The sequence below is a fragment of the Malus domestica genome, chromosome 11 (assembly GCF_042453785.1).
Source record: "Malus domestica chromosome 11, GDT2T_hap1".
NCBI lineage: Eukaryota > Viridiplantae > Streptophyta > Magnoliopsida > Rosales > Rosaceae > Malus > Malus domestica.
The window spans coordinates 4724436-4740464 of record NC_091671.1 but is presented as its reverse complement, the minus strand read 5'-3'; the positions used below and the strand labels follow the sequence as shown (position 1 = coordinate 4740464).

At 36.7% G+C, this 16029-nt stretch overlaps 2 pseudogenes; both read right to left on the bottom strand.

Moving 5' to 3' along the window:
- Nucleotides 1-4162: 4162 nt before the first annotated feature.
- LOC114819248 (cation/H(+) antiporter 24-like) lies at nt 4163-8110 on the bottom strand (annotated as a pseudogene).
- Nucleotides 8111-10786: 2676 nt separating this feature from the next.
- Nucleotides 10787-12742, bottom strand: LOC103447589 (cation/H(+) antiporter 25-like; annotated as a pseudogene).
- Nucleotides 12743-16029: the final 3287 nt, after the last annotated feature.

The following is a 16029-nucleotide window of genomic DNA, read 5'->3' as shown; positions in this document are numbered from 1 at the left end:
TAGGGCTACATGCAAACCTTCCACTTGTACTTGTTAGATCTCGAAACACAAACCAAGAACAAGTAATATGAATTACTGTGATCAAAACACAAACTAATGTTCATTAAACTAATGTACAGAGAAGATCATACCTGCAGATGAATTTGAGGAAGCAGCCATTCCAGGTTATGCAGCAAACAAGTAGTGCACCTTCTCCTATCTCTAGTAATCAGTTTGCTCTAACTAATAATAGGTCTTAGTTCGATGATAGAGCGTATCAACTGTGAGAGCAGATGCCACTATATATACACAACATAATCCTCGCCAAATCCCATAAGGATTCCCCTATTAGAATCCTTATAGACAACCAACATGGTGTTTCAGCATAACATGGATTACAAATCCATTCTTAATAAGACTTCCTATCCAAACTTGAGTCAAATAACTTAATCCACAGATTCATACTCATGCTCATATTTTAACATTCTCCCACTTGAGCAAGTATGAAAAAGTAAATTAGTTCTATCAAGTTTACAACAGGGTGATCACTAAGTCTTTTGAGTTTCATCATAAACAATTTACCCGTGCATTTCAAAACACAGGACCAAAAGATGTCAATTACAACCATTATGTAAATGCTAACTTCAAATCACATATGTTCAATTTGCACTTATAACATTATGACCAAATTGATACAAGTAGACCTTAAAATTGTCTACTCCCACTATTCCTCAACTTAATTCGAAACAGTTAAGTCCAACAAATAGTAAAACTATCAACTAGTAATTCATTCCAATATAATGAATTACCAATATATGAATTCAACCAACTGCTCAAGTCAAATCACAAAGATTCTCAAAGCATCAAACTGAATCCAAAACACACACACACACACACACACACACACACACACACACACACACACACACACACACACACACACACACACACACATATATATATATATATATATATATCAAACCAATCAATTACAAAAATTGAATCTCTGAATGCAATAAACCTAGCTAACAATTATACTAATTGATAATTAAACTAGCTAAACATAAACTTAACTTTAGAGAAGAACATTACTACCACACCAGCTATTCGAACTTCACAGTAGCAGCACTTCTCAAACTTTATTTTGCAACTATCCTTAATGCAGCAATTGCTCTTTATAAAACAGAATAACAAACTACTCCTAGTGATCAAAAGACTCTTCACAGACATTAACTACCTCCTTGCCATTAGTTCTCAGATAATCCTTAAACATTTCACAATCCTTTCTTAGATGTCCTCGAGTTTTGCAGAAGAAAAAAAACACTTAAGCTTGGCAACATTTTTAATTTTTGGTTTAAGATTGTTAGACCGTTTAGAAATATCAAATATTTTAGCAGAAGTACCAGTCTTGTCAGAAGGTTTGGAGTACATGAAATTCTTACTTGAATTATTTCCAGCATTGTTGAATTTCTTCCCCTTTCCTCCTGGCACAAAATTCACAGTCTCAACATCCTTGCCTCTTTCTTGCTATTGCCGAGTCTCCTCTTGAACACATTGTGCGATAAGCTCATATATATATCCCAACTCTTGTATTGTGTATTATAAGACACCTTCAGCTGAGAGTATTTGATTGGAAGAGCCTGGAGAATCATGAAAACCAACTGTTTTTCTCAAGGTTCTAAAAAACGCTAGGCGCTAGTCGGGTGGCGGGCTAGCGCCTAGGTGGCTAGGCGGCCTAGGCGGATTTAGGTAAATTTCTTGTATATCTTGTAAATAAGTGCATATTGACACCTAAAAAAAACTGTACTTGTATGGATAATAAAATAATGATAAAATGCAAATTAGGTACACTATTTCCATAAGTATTGGATGAACTTGTAGTAAATCCATCATTTGCAAATTAGATACACCATTTCCATAAGTATACCACCATGAAACCAAAAAAGAAAAAAGCACGCAATTAATAAAAAATAAAAAATAAAAAACCTCCTAGGACCGCCTAGCCTGCCAAGCCGCCCAGCCCGCCTAGGTGCCGCCTAGGCCGAACCCAATTTTTCTGCGCGATTTGCCCAAAAACGCCTCGGTTGCTAGGCGCCCAGCGCCTAGGCGGCCAACTAGGGCGTTTTTTAGAACATCGGGTTTTCTCCAATATTGACATCCATTGAGTTCAACTTCTTAGCAACATTGGTCATCTTCAGTATGTGATCTCGGATTGAACCCATGCCCTCAATCTTGTATGTGGTAAGCATTGCCATGTATTGACTGATTTCTGCCTACTGAGACTCTTTGAACTTCCTCTCAATTGCTTGTAAATAGTCAATAGCTAATTCATGCTTCTTGATCCCACCTCAAACAGTATCAGTCATGGCACTTTCAAGTATAGAAAGTGCCACTTTGTTTGCTCTAACCTATCTCTCTACATCAGCTTTCTCAGCCCTAGTGCTTTAATCAGTCAAAATTGGCTTGGGAGTTTCAAGGGCTATGTCAAATTCATTGAGAGTCAATAAGAGTCCTATCTCACATCTCCACTTCTTGTAATTGCTTCCCCTTACAAGACGGGAATATTTGCCAAGTTCATAGTCCTTAATGATATTGTAGATGCTCCAAATATCATGAAATCACAAATATGAACTTATTAGTTCCTGATTTCATCTCAACATCACTTTGCACATCATGACTATAATCACAGACCCATACATATAGTCTTAACAACAATCTGTTGATAAGCGTACATAAAGTAAAATGATATAACAAGAACTTTAAATAATTCGCTAATTTCTACCGAATGGTTTAATGGTGTCTCATACATGTAAAAAGCAATTTTAAAAAAGGTTAATCACAGTTAAATCAAAATCGAGATTTATATTTAAAAGAAGTTGATCTAACATATGACTCACTGCAGCAATCGATTAATGCAGACTTTAAAGGCCAAACACATTCATCTATACATGTATTCAATGGATGCCAAAACACATTCATATATATAGGATTTCAATGGAAACAAAGCAATTAACAACAAACCTTTTAATCACAGCATTTCAAATTCACGAAACGGACAGCGGAAGCGATTTAGAATTTGAAAATAGAAGATTTTAGTGTTGGGAAGGAAAACCCAGATCGATGTTCAAGGAAGGAATCAACATTTTCTCTAGTCTGGGGAAAAACCTCATTCGATAATGGTTTAGGGGTTCCAATGGTCAAATTCTCTCTCAAGTCAATGTCTTCAATGATATTAGAAAATTATAGCCTTATATGTGATTGGTCATCCATTACATAAGAATTCCTAACTGGCAATTTTAATTAGTTTGGATTTTTCTTTGATTTCGATATCTATATTTCAAAACTCAAAAAGAAAACCTCGATTCAAACCAAGCATCAAAATAGGTATGCCAATACTGATAAATAAACATAAATCATCAAACATACCTCCTGCATATGAGTTTCAATTTGAGATAGCGTAGCGGAAATAATCATCCAAATTGATAACAGTAGTTTAGAGATTTATGGCTTATGTTTGTGATTTCTGTAATCGAAAAACCCCAAATTGGGGAGAGAACCCAGACCAATGATTTTGCACGAAGTCCAACGAAAAAGAAAAACTTTTGGAAAGGTTTTAACGGTAATATTTTAATAACACATTTTGTCGTTATTCATAAAAACCACATACCGGAACCCGAGTTCGATTCCTCTAGGTTGAAACATAAGGCAAATTTATTTAAGTTACATTACCCATTGATTTAATAACAAGATTCATAAACTTGTGATTAAGGCTCTGATACCACATGTTAGATCTTGAAACACAAACCAAGAACAAGTAATATGAATTACTGTGATCAAAACACAACTAATATACGGAGAAGATCATACCTACAGATGAATTTGAGGAAGCAGCCATTCCAGGTTCTGCAGCAAACAAGCAGTACACCTTCTCCTCTCTCCAGTAATCCGTTTGCTCTAACTAATAATAGGTCTTAGTTCAATGATAGAGCATACCAACTATGAGAGCAAAGGTCACTATATATACACAACATAATCGCCAAATCCCATAAGGATTCCCCTATTAGAATCCTTATAGACAACCAACATAGTGTTTCAGCATAACATGGATTACAAATCCATTCTCAATAAGATTTCTTATCCAAACTTGAATCAAATAACTTAATCCACGGATTCATACTCATGCTCATATTCTAACAGTACTATCTAACCCTTGCCCCCTCAAAATCTGCTGTTGTGCCACTAACACAGAAGCAGTACAACAAAAATCAAGAAAGGAAATATAGTCCCTAATTATTCCCAACTCATCATTCTCACTCCAAAATGATAGCCCAGATATAAGCACAGGGTTGATCCCTTGTTTTCTCCCCACAATCCAAAGGTCATAATTATTTTCATTATCATCATTCATTGATTGAATGGCTGAGATTGTCTCATCCCCATTCCTCACCACCACGTCTCTATAACTCACCCTCTCATTCCTCTCATTCTTCACCCAAAACCATGTCACAAGCCCGTCATCCAACTTTTTCTCCATCTCATCATCGCCTTCAAAATTGTGCGAAAGAAACCGAATCACAGTCAGTGACACATTGAATTTTCCAGCCATCCTATCTACATAACACAATGCCTCCCTAGAATCTGCTCCGCCCAAATATAGCACGACAAATGTAGCTCGGTGTTCCTTAATGCCAGTTGGTTATGTATAACATAACCCTTGTCAACCAGAACTCCAACTGAGCAAGGTGCATGGGCTAACACATTTGAATTGACAGATCTAACCACATTCCTCACAATTTCTGTTAATTATCCTCCAGAGTATCCAAAAACTCCTTGTAAAAAGGCAAAATTATCAGTGTTGCCTTTTTCACAAAAGCTAGGTCATAAATGTCTTGGTACATTGATCTGTATGGCACTATAGCTGTGAAGGGATGGAGCCTAACACACTCACCTTTGATTGTTTTAAGACATTGTGGATTGTGTGACAAACTGCATATTTTGAATTATGCTCTTCCTGTTTTTCATGGTCTATAAGCACAAGAGAAGCCCTGCCAACAAGGTCGATGAGATGGAGAGAAAAGATACTGAGCGGGGTGCTTAGAGTTGGATTGGAGATTTCAGGAAGATTGGAGATTTCAAGGAGTGTGTTGGGTGGTTCTCCTTTTATGGATCATGTATTGCCTTGTTGGGTCATAGAGGAAAAACAGCTAGCAAGTGAGTTCGGATGAGTAGAAATATGTTTCATTTATGATTTTCTAGGAAAAATAAAAATGCTAAACCCTAAATTCAAAAGTAACGTAGTTTGGATATAAGCACAATTCGGTCTGAGGGCTCTTCACAAATAAGCTCATCTAAACTCGATCATAGTTGAAAAACACAAAACTGATATATAAGAAGTTGTTTTCTCTAGTTTGATTCTTTTGTTGTGAAATCCCGTTCCTGGATTTCACTGTTATAATCTACGTATTTGTATTATTGAGATTTTATATTATTTTTCTAGAATTTATTTTAATTTGTTTGAATTAAGATTTTAATTAAATTAGTTACGAAGGTTGAAGTTTGGAGATTAATTATTTAAAATACGTGGACCTTTTGAGGTCACAATTTATATCGTTGAATAGATTTCGAGATCACGAACATATAGGTTAAAGCCGCTTGTGAGTCTGAGTTTTAACGGTATAGTTACGGATATTTGAAGTTGTGTTACTAATCTTTATATTTTAATTTATTTTAAAACTCCCACATAGTGGGAGAGGGACCAGGGAGAAAAGGGGAAATAAAAAGAGAACAGACAGAAAAAAAAAAAAAAAAGGAGAGGAGGGTCTGATTTTGACCCTTTTTTGGGCATTTTCGACCCTTTTGACCCATAAACTTGACCCACTCATATCTTCTTCATCCGAACTCCGTTTTGGGTGATCTTGGTGTCCATGGAAAGCTCTTGAAGAGCCCTACGACCCTGTGGTGTTAGATTTCCCATTTTCTGATCCACTTTTCCAGTTCGAGGCAGCAAAGTCCCGTGGGTTTTCCGGCGATTGTGTCATTTTTCCGATGATTCCGGCAACCATTTCCTTCGAGTGAGGTATGAAACTTCATCTACTCTTCATAATCTCCAAGTTGGTATGCTCGGTTTGTGCTTTCGTATTCGTTTTAGAGTTGGGTGTTTAAAACCCTAGAAACCCGGTTTTCCCCGATGAATTTGGATGGTTTCCGGTTAGAATTTGTTGTTGGCCTAGTTGTGAATAATGTTTCCCTTGTTGAGATCTTCATTCTTGTAAAATATGAGAATTTTTGGAAAAAGTTGGATTTTCCGATGTGTGGCATTCGATTTATGAAATGTTGTTGGTTGATTGTATTTAGATAGGTCCACCACTTGGATATTCTAACAGTTGACGATACTTTAAATTCTTATATTTATATCATTTGTGAATATGGCTTGGTGTTATAAATGCGATTTCTATTGAAATGTGATTTTATATATTTAACCATAGACATATGCTTATTAGCATGATTTGGCTTGTGTACTGATGATGGTTGTAATATATGTGAGTTTAATTATCCTTTTAGTAATGTGAATGATGAGTATGATTATTTTCATGACAATGTGATCCTAGAATCCTATTAGAGGTATGTTGTAGCACTTATATGCTTGGGTGACATATTAGTGGTGACCTTGAGAAGTTGATGGTGTAGGCGACTACGTTGTAACTCATAGAGGTTGAGATGTGGATAAGTTGAGGTGTTGAGTTTACTGCACCATGTAGTAGTTGTACATTGGTGGTCCTGCTTGGTTAAACCGCATTGGGGGACCATACGCATTCTAGGAGTGATCATGCTTGGTATATCCGCATTGGGTGATCACTACCTACCTGATTATTTTGACCCTGCTTGGTTAATCCGCATTGGGGGGTCATTAGTGGTCCTGCTTGGTTAATCCGCATTGGGGGACCATACTACATATGGATTGCGCTTAGTTAACCCGCGTTGGGTAATCCTTATGGCCATGTATGCTTAGGAGTGATCATGCTTGGTTAATCCGCATGGGGTGATCATTTCCTAATAGTTGTAGGGGTGACTCTGCTTGGTTAATCCACATTGGGGGGTCACTGCTTACTTGGTTACTTTCTTAAGGGTGGCTCTGCTTGGTTAATCTGCTTTGGGGGGGGAGCCACTTCTTGTTTGGTTACTTATGTGGGCTTCAGTTGAATTGCGTCCCTCTAGCCCTAGTTTTAATGTACATATGAATGATGGTTTTTGAGAATCTTGATGGTTTGAATGGGATAAGTCGTTGGATGTCTGGGTGACTTCTTCGGAGTTGTTAGAGACTTGATTATGTTTTCATATTTACGAACTTATATTTGAGGTTATAAACTATGATCAATGGTCTTTCTTTTTATAGATTATCTCATACTTGTAATTTGGTTCCGTGGAGTGGTCCGGAACCCAGTGTTGTTGGATTCCGTTGAGTGATTCGGAATCCTTGCTTTTGCTCATTTCCATAAAGTTATCTTAGAATCCTAGATTATAGTGAATGAGAATTACGCACAATGGATCTTGTGCATACAAATTAGAATTATCATGTTATTATCCATAACTCAAGTAGGAAATTATGTACAGTTCTTTAATTAAACTCGTGAAATGATGTGCTATCTCACTGATTGATTAACGTAATTAAATACTAATATTGTGCTTCGTGATTCCCTGATATGTTACAAGCTATGGATAGAGATATAATATTGGAAGCATAGTGATTGGTATGATGTAGTGAAATATGATTTGACTTGTGAATTGGAAATGGTTGTGTCATGTGATTGAAATGCCTATTGAATTGCTTGAGAGATGTGAGATCTAGTAATGGACCGATAACCCATTGTGATGGGGATTTGTTGCTCGATATTAGTTCGTTTTGTTGAGTCTTCGTGAATTGAGTAACTTGAATCATGTCTTGTTCCTTCGAGCCGTAGTTATGCTTCTTGGACTTCCGTTCGGTTCTGTTGAATGGTTCGGAACTAAGTTCTGTTTGGATTCCGTTGAGTGATGGTCCGGAATCCCTTATACTCTGCGATTCCATTGAGTGATGGTCCGGAATCGTATCCTGGTTTGGATTCCGTTGAGTGATGGTCCGGAATCGTATCATTGACTTGTTAGTTCCTTGGATTGATATCAACTTCTGAGATGTAGGCTTCGGCCAAAATGTGTCACTCTAGCCCTACATTTTGGTATATGATGTGTTGTTGATTGATGTGATTGTGTAATAATGTTGGTTGTGATTTTTGTCATTATAATTAGACTCGTTGACTATTTTGGCTAGAGAATAGCATGGTGATCCATTGATTGTTCTTTGAGATGTTGCATATTATGAAATGGAGAATCATGTGAAATGTAGTGATTTATATAAAGGATGAAGTGGAAAATATATGTGTGGGCATAGCATACCTGCGTGCATGACAAGATGATAGTTGTGTATGGCTTATGGTTGATGCGTAGTGTGGTACTCTATGTTTTTTTTTCATTATAAGTATTTTACGAAAAGATTAAAGTTTGACGAACGTTGAACTACGAATGGCTTGATCCCTATTAAAGGTACATAGGCAGTCTAACGAAGAGGTTAGATGCAGCCATAAATTGTGCGAAAAATGCTACGAAATTTGAATCTTGATTTATGCTTTGTACATATCCCGGAGGCGGGGTATGTTAGATGTACGGGTATTGGTGACGTCACGTGTCGATTCTGGACGTATGTTGAGATTGGGGCGTGACATTTGTGTTTCTTATTAACATTAACAGTTGTCAGGGAGTATACTAATTAGGTGTAAATTAAATGTCTTGGCAACAAATCTAAGAACCTTTTTATGCAAGTAGTGGAAGTTTTCAGTCATTTTTTTGCCATCTAATATAGCAGTTAATGTGTTGACTAACAATGTCATGTGATGCAAGAAGTACAAATTTGTGAGATCCCACATCGCCCAGGGAAATGGATCATCTACACCTTATATGTACATACTCACCTCTAATTAGCACAAGACCTTTTGGGAGCTCACTGGCTTCGGGTTCCGTGGGAACTTCGAAGTTAAGCGAGATTGGACGAGAGCAATCATAGGATGGGTGACTCACTGGGAAGTTCTCATGTGAGTTCCTAGAAACAAAACTATGAGGGCATGGTCGGCGCCCAAAGCAGACAATATCTTGTTAGGCGGAGTGGAGTCGAGTTGGGCTCTGACAATTTGGTATCAGAGCCAACCCTAGCCAAAAGTGCTCATGTGAGTTCCTAGAAACAAAACCGTGAAGGCGTGATCGAGGCCCAAAGCATACAATATTGTGTTAGGCGGAATGGAGTCGGGTTGGGCTCTGACAATTTGGTATCAGAGCCAATCCCTAGCCGAAAGTGCACCAATGAGGACGTCGGGCCCTTAAGGGGAGTGGATTGTTAGATCCCACATCGCCCAGGGGAGTGGATCTTCTATGCCTTAAATGTACATACCCACCTCCATATAACACGAGACCTTTTAAAAGCTTACTGGTTTTGAATTTCATAGAAACTCATAAGTTAAGCGAGATCAGGAGAAACCAATCACAAGATGGGTGACCTACTGGGAAGTTGTGAGTTCCTAGAAACAAAACCGTGAGGGCGTGGTCGAGACCCAAAGTAAACAATATCGTGCTACAACGGAGTCGAGTCCAGGATGTGATGGAGCCCAGGTCGGGATGTGACAAAATTAACTGCCATTTCACATGATCTTTATGCTTTTTATAAGTCCATATAACATTTCTTTCATATACATTCCAATGACGTACGTTTACCTTTTTGTCCATCCAATGGAGAAAAACCGCTATCTCTACTTGACCTTTTAGGATTAGCATGAAGCTGAGTGTAACACCATCCCTGAGTGGCAACTCAAAGTAAGGGTGGGTTCAAAAAACCGAAAACCGAAAAAAACCGAAAACCGAACCGAAATCGAAAAAACCAAACAGAATGAAAAAACCGAACCGAATTGAAAAACCCGAACCGAACCAAATTCTTTTGGTTCGGTTCGGTTTTAGTGATCTAGAAACTGAACCGAACCGAATTAATTAAATTGATTTTTTTATTTAATTATTTGTTTTGGAGTATTATTTTCTAAACCCAATTTGTAAGTTAAAATGTGCTAAACCCAATGTATTGCCAAACTTTAAGCTCAAAATATTTTTAAAAGGCCTATAAAAACTCTAAACCCTAACCTATTATTTATCCCCCATATAAGGTTCCGGAACCAAACTTCCTCCTGAAGTACCTACATCCATCTCTATAGCACTGTCTACTTCTGCCCCATCTTTCTTTTTCAAATATACTCTCATATAACATGTAACAGAATCTATAAACATTTATTTCGGGTAAATTACTTGGGTAATTTGTGATGGAAAAGAATCCAACACACACTAAATAAATCCACCCACGCATTACTTTTACTAATCAAGTTGTCAACATGCAGTTACAAGCACACAACCTTGATCTTTAAACAACATCATACAATTTAACTTTTCTAAGTCATTTATACGATTTTTGTGTTGTGAGGTTGTTAGTTTGGACTTCGGAAGACTTGATTGATGATTTTAGTTCAACTTTAAATATTTATTTTCATTGTCTTTGATTCTAGTTAGAATGTTTACGTTATGATTGTGTTGGATATGTTAAAATTTAAAATTTCAATGTTTTTCATTTTTTGAAAAAAAAAACAAAAAACCGAAACCAAGCCGGAAAAAACCGAACTGAAAAAAAAATGAACCGAACCGAAATTTCGGTTTAGTTTCGATTTTGGCAAAATACCGAACCGATTTAAACCGAACCCATCCCTAACTCAAAGAAGGCAGAAGTGATTAGTGTTCCAAGCAACTTAGCCACATAGGCAGTCGCAGACTCGCAGTGATGGCAAACAAGGGACTCGCTTGACCAACCAACATAGCTCATGGAATTCACATCCACATAAAGCCCAACCATTGCAAAAGCAAATGGCATCAAAACATCTACTATAACCAATTCACTCCTCTCCACAATTGTTGATCCAAGCGGAGGGCCATCCGGGATCGCCAAACCCAACCAGAACGCACCGTTTGCGATCGCCATCCCGGAGATGTCAGCCAAACATCCCATCACTAAAACCCCCAACAAAATCGCCAACACGTAGGTTTGGTCCACTGGCTGCCCCTCTGGGGTGATCTCAGCAACTCTCAACAAACTCCTTCTAATCACAAATACAATGAAGGCCAGAAAACAACCAAAGAAATCAAGTACCATATCACAGCCAGGTGGTTGCCCTCACCTTGCTTAGCTGCCTCAAATAAAATTATTATACACACTCCAATCGCATCGCTGATCACCGATATTGACAATGCCAGCCGTCCGATCTCCGAGTTCAGAAGGTTGAGCTCTTTGAGGATGGAATGGATGACCGGAAACAACGGTAGGGCCAAGCCGGAGCAAATGAATCCGAGTGAAGAAATTCTAGCTAGTTCTTTGTCCATGGACTTGCGCAAACTGAATGCAACAATTGATATAAGTAGGAAAGGGAGGAGCATTCCCGCAAATGCTATGCACAATTGTTTCTTATTGGCTTTTTTCACTAGGGAAACGTCCATTTTCACTCCTGATAAGAAAAAATATATTAACTGAATCCAATTAATCCAATATTTTTCACTATGAATTGTGAGTTTTTTTGGGAACATAACTGAGGTAAATTTCTCGCTGTGGCCTAAAATTGACGGTCCAATGAATATACCTCCCTAAGAATATACCTCCCTAAGACCATCTCCAACCCTGGACTAAAAACCAAATTACCCCCTCTCCCCCCCCTCCAAAACACTCTCCAACCCATGCTAAAATTTTAGGCTAAATGCCAAATGCTATTTCTGGGCCAAATATCCCCCAGCTTTCCCCCCGGGCTAAATTTCATAAAATTAATTTACAATAATCTACATATTTATTTTTATTTTTTAAATTGATTTAAGAAAAAAAATTTAGGCTAATTTCATTCTTTAATAATTCCGGGCTAAAATTTTAAGGTAGAAGGGTTGGAGCAGAAAAGATGTTTCTGAGCTAAAAGTTAAATTTTCCGGGCTAAAAAATTTGGCTTTTAGCCCAAGGGTTGAAGATGGTCTAAACAAAGTTAATCAAGTCAATTGGAATACCAAAATGATGAATGTCGTATAACCTAGTCAAGAATATATGAAATTTATAATGATAAATATACATATATATTATATATACACACACATATATAACGACTCTCTGGGCATTGGAACCAAAAATCGAATGCTTAGAGAGTGCGTGCATGAACGTTTTCTATATGCATATATAATATTATATATATATATATATATATATATATATATATATATATATGTATGTATATATATATATATGTATGTATGTATGCGTGGGTGTGTGTGTGCGATGCAAGATCTGTTAGGAAGAAGAGGAACGTAAAATGACGTCTGAGACAATTCTGGGTTGTTTGAGAGGCTTGAGAAGAACACGGATTATACGTGTGAGGACGTTAATCAATGCGAACTCCAACAACAGAAGTCTGAATGAACTTTTCAACGGATTTTCACCGTAAAGTAAGCTGAGGGAGCCTGCCTCTCGAGCCTTTCCACATGAAATTATAGTTGAAGGGTAGACATTGTTGAGATCTATGGACACATTGCCGGCCTGAGCTTTCACGGACGCCTGAAATCTGTTCGAACTTCCATCCCAAGGGGTTGGGGGATGGTAAAGTGGGAATTTCCTAACCATGCATAGAAGTAACTGGAAACCCTAACCATGCAAATGTAGAGAGAGAGAGAGAGAGAGAGAGATTTTTCAGATTTTCTTAGTTTGTGAGGTTGCCAACAAAAACAAATAGTTTGTGAGGATATTGTTGATATCCCTTCTTAAGGAAAACTAATGAAAAGGGTTTGAAAACTTTGAGTTTTAATGATAAAGACAAAATAAAAGGTAAAGTTAATAGTACCAGGATTGACTTTTTAGTATAAAAATGTGGTTTTTCATTAAGGTGAACAGTACCGGGAGCTTTTCGTTAAAGTTCCCTATTTCTTACCCATCACCCAAATATTTTGTATCGCCCCTCTGGTATCTCTTTTTCTTTTTCTTTTTTTCTTTTTTCTTTTTGGTCGAAGTCACCCCTATATTTCTTTACTCGTTCAAATGTTACCTGTACTATTTTATTTAAAAATTGATGTAAAAATGTTACAGTGACAAAATCATTTTTATGATTTTTCTAGCATTAAAAAATCGTGAGAGCTAATTAAGTTAATTTAAAAAGAAACCTAGTTTTTTTTTTTTTTAATTCTAAGAAAAAACTAACATTAAGTCATGGACATAGGATCTTCATTAATGACAAGATTATAAGCTTTTTAGCTAACATTAGCTAGGAGAGAAGCCAATCCCAATATTATTTGATCTTAAGAACAAAAAAATTACGGGACGCGTGAAAATAGAATTCTTTTTTAATTTCAATTATTTATTTATTTATTTCAATTGCTAAATTTATTCAAATATACACTGAGTGAACAGAGAGAGTTTGAGTCTGGATGCAGTAAAATTAATATGAAAGAAGAGTTCAAACTCGAGTATAGTTAAATTAATTCGAATTTCTTGACCATTAATGCAATCAACCACATACTTTTGCAATGGACCACATATTTTAAGCTAATTCAAGGCCCAACCCATAAAAAGCTAGAACCTGTATGGCTGCAATCACACACAACCTATAAGTTATTAAGTTTCCCCAGCTAACTTTGTCTGAGAGAATTAATGCATACATTGCACTGTTTTATCTTTTATGTTACTACGCTGAATCCTGCATGTGAATATTCAAAAACCGAAGAGGAATTATTAATACATGGCAGGTGTATGGGCGCATTGTCAGGGTACAAATTAAAGAAAAATATTCAGAACCTCATGATCTTGGAACTTCAGCCCATCAATCGAATTACTATTAATATATGTTCCAGTACTCTGCTCTCAAAATTGGACCAGTACCTTAGGGTGCGTTTGGTACGTGGGACGGGACGGGACGGAACGGGACGAGGCGTTCCGTCCCGCGTTTGGTACGTCAAAAATGGGTGGAACGGGCTGTTCCACGGGACATATTTTGGGTGTTTTTGCGTTCCACCTCCCCCCTGGAACGGGTTTGTTCCACGTCTGTGGAACACACTGTTTTACCATTTTAAGACAAATATACCCCATGTATTTTTCAAAAATTACACCTTCGTTCCGTTCCGTCCCGTTCCTTCCCGTCCCGTCCAGTCCCGTCCCGTTCCGTTCCGTTCCGTCCCGTCTGCGTACCAAACGCACCCTTAAACCTCAAGAAGTATTTCTTCACTGTCCATTCAAGAAGCTAATGTTGCTGTTGATCATGGAATTACTGAGCAGCAAGGAGATATATACTCAATTTTTTTAACGGCGACTTATTGGTCTCATAAAGTAGCCATTATAAGTTTTTATCAGTAGGCTCCATTTTATATAACTAATTTTAGATCTAACCCTTGATAAAAGTTATAAAAGCAAATACTGTACTATCGCTCTTCTCGTTGATGCTGCTGCTGTGGAGATTTTTATTTTTCTGGTTGGAGTGCGTCATCCTCTCATGCTCTTCTTCCTCATCTCTCAAGGGTATATACTGTTTTTCTTTTCGATATGTTACCTTTCGAATTCGAATTCTCGTACATTTCAAGGATTATATTTTCTTGATACAGATATATTTAGGCCAATTGAATAAACTAAACCCTAGATAGTTTGATGGTTTCACCAATTAACCATGTAAAGCCAAAGGTACATCTTGGATATTTTAACTCTTAACCGTCTAAATCTTGCAAGTACTTGATTAAATCTTATATATATATTACGAAGGGGCGAGAGGGGAAAAGGTAAACAGGCCAGGCTGTGGCACAAAGCTGGTGGTGGGGGTCCTGTTGAAGCACATTCCTCGATCACATATTATCTTCTCCGAAAATGAAGATCTCTCGTCGTCATCATTTGTTTAAGCAAGAACAATTGGATATCAAAATATTGCTGGTAAATTTGTTCCTTTGTCCCCAAATAGCAGGACATACTTTGTAACCTAAAGTTATATCAAGTTTCTCAGCACCCGAAATACAATCCATCCCGGCCGTACACGTGGCTTTTAATGGCCAACCAGATGATTCATATTGCACATAGAACAGGCGATACACAGAGAACATATATATAAAATAAATATGAATTACGTATGAAAGAAGTCAAGTTCACCATCATCATCTCGTTTGCAATAGCAACACCAACACCAACACCAACACCAACGAATTGCTAATTTTATCTCTTTTATTAGGTTAAGGGACGAGATCGTGACTTTGGAGAAAATTTGTGTTTATCTGAAACACTTGTCACATGGTGGTGTGAAATATTTTTTTAAGGGGCTTTTAGATCCAGGTCAAAAAATATAGTGTTTTTAAGAGTGACTTCAGTTATCTAATTATATGTTTTTATTTCTTTTATACTCCTTTTATATTTTCTAAAAATAATAAAAATCTTTTAATATTATGCATTTTTCAACTCCAAAATATCTAATTAATATCTTATAAACAAAAAAAAATTAATATACTAACATAAATCTATCTGCAAAACATTCTACCCTAACTCAAGTAGCAAATATATGAATGTATATTATAATATAAGTGAGATATGAAGCTTAACTAAAAGGTAGAAAAAAAACATAATATATCTACAAACAAGACACATTAATCTGTGACAAGTTGACTATGAAAAAGAATATGTTATATAGGTAGATAAAAACAATTAACCTGTGATATAGGTTGATTATAAAAATTTAAAAAAAATCTATAAATGGGTTAAAGCAGGAGGAAGAACAAGAAATAACAAAAAAAAAATATAAAAATAAATAATCTAAGATAATTGGGAAGAAATTTGATTTTTACAATAAGTTTTTTTCTTTTAAGAGATAATTATTGATAATTAAATAATTAAATTTAAAGAATTGGACTTATTTTAATAAATTGGACCATTCCTACTGTTGGCTCAAA